Genomic DNA, 1,929 nt, shown 5'->3' on the forward strand with positions numbered 1-1,929 from the left:
TTACTGAAACTGCCCAGATATGTACTTTCCTCAAAGTGGCAACAAGTAGAATTGTGTTCAGTTAATACGAATCGAAAGCCAAACGAAGTTCTGAAGGTAACCGTCGCTAAATGAGCCCCACCTACAGGCGCAATCGTGTCATTGCATTAATATTTTAATATTCGCCGATTAAAACTGCATTCGCTCCTCTCAATTAATAGAGAACTAGACAGCGCGGGGTTGTTCGGAACTATTGAAGCGTATTAGAGATTTAAAAAATAACGCGGCTTTTTTTTTTTTTATTACTACAAATAACTTTATTTTCTATTTATTGTTTCCTCAACTGTCGTTTTTTTTATTTTTATTTTTTTTATTGCTTTTATATAACGCGGCTTCAGATGGCACGTGGCCACTGGGCCACGTCACGATCGTTCTAGAACTCCTGGACAGCCGTGATATTTTTTTAAATCTCTAGTACGCTTCAACAGAGACTCCGGTCTACATAAAGCGCACCTGTGAAGAATTATTCAGTCTGATCCGAAGACAGCGTTGAGTACAGTCCAACTTATATGGTAATACTGTTTAACTGAGAAGAAAATCTTTTAGAGAAGCAGATTGATATGGTCAATAATGTTTTAAATAATACTTAAATATACTACGTTTCAATAACTCAATATATTGTGCGTAATTAATATGCAAAATATGAATGGCATATGAAAGGTGCATTGGCTCACTGGATAGCTTCACACCTCCAAGGTTGTGGCGTCCTGTGGTGGCTCTGCATGTTTGCAGTTTGCACACTCATTTGTGAGGGTGCCTAATTAGCAGAGTCTTCGGTTTAGGACAGGTCGTAAATGGCTGCTTGTCTTGTACCCTCAGATTCATAATGGAAGTGAAAACTCTGAGTGATTTCTTGGAGGAAAGGCGAGAGGAGAAACTGAGAGAGATGGTGGATTTCATACTGGATGAATTGGAAGACTTAGAAAATTCTGGTTCTGAGCTGGAAGTGGAAATCCAGCGGTTTTTGAATAAGTGCACACAAGAAGAGATTGTGGCCATGAGAGAGAAAGAGAAGAAAGACAAGGCAAAAAATGAGAACATGAGTGGAAGGAGAGAGGAGGAGAAGAGGTGTGAATTAGGAGAACAGATGGAGATGGAGAGTGAGGTCTACTCATACAAGAGGAAGGGATCAATGAAAATCCCACTGATAGTTGACCTTGAGGAGGAAAAAATGAGGAGGAAGGGGATCGGCTTTTTTAAGAAGACACTGAGGTTACTGAAGAAGTGTCAGTCAGTAAAGGTGCAAAAGACCGAGAAGAGAAGGACTGACATTTTAGGATGGCCGATAACAATGTTTCAGCGCTGGAGCAACAAAAGGAGAGGGTACGGTCAGCTCAAGACAGAGACGCCAGAGCTCTCAGATGTACTGCCAAGAGGGAAGTCTAAACTATGGACAGGTAAGGGAGCGGGAGGTGCTAGAGGGGGACTTTGAGTGGAAACTAAAGCAGAAGTCATGGCAGGCCTTAGAGGCACAGTGGAAGAGAATGAGCTTAAAGGAGCACACCTAGCTGTATGGGGAGGTTGGGCAGCCAGTGCTGTATAGGTGTGTATATGGTCTCAGGCCAGGCAGGGGGGGCAGCAGGTACGGGGTGGCAGCAGCAGCAGTGAGGGATCGACGTTGATTTCCCAATGGCCACACGGGGGGTGTATGTGGATGTTGTATTCCTTTATGTGTCACACTAACAAGGACATTTTTATTTCTGCTTTTCAGAGCGCTCCACCCTGGAGGCCATATAAACATGGTGTCCGTGGATTGTGACCCACCCCACCTCCTCAAAGCGACGGCCTCTCTCCTGGGCCCTTAAATATTTTTTGTTTTGTTTTTTACTTGTATAATTGTATATAGAAATATGAACATATAAATAATAAATAATAAACTGTAAATAATAA

General features: G+C 42.3%; 1 long non-coding RNA gene across 1 annotated transcript; it reads left to right on the forward strand.

The window, feature by feature from the left end:
- Nucleotides 1-347: 347 nt before the first annotated feature.
- Nucleotides 348-1,929, forward strand: LOC140588356 (uncharacterized). Its single transcript, XR_011989710.1, has 3 exons — nucleotides 348-551; nucleotides 859-1,436; nucleotides 1,751-1,929. It is a non-coding gene; the product is annotated as an uncharacterized lncRNA (long non-coding RNA).

Source organism: Paramormyrops kingsleyae, chromosome 3 (assembly GCF_048594095.1).
Source record: "Paramormyrops kingsleyae isolate MSU_618 chromosome 3, PKINGS_0.4, whole genome shotgun sequence".
NCBI classification, from domain to species: Eukaryota; Metazoa; Chordata; class Actinopteri; order Osteoglossiformes; family Mormyridae; genus Paramormyrops; species Paramormyrops kingsleyae.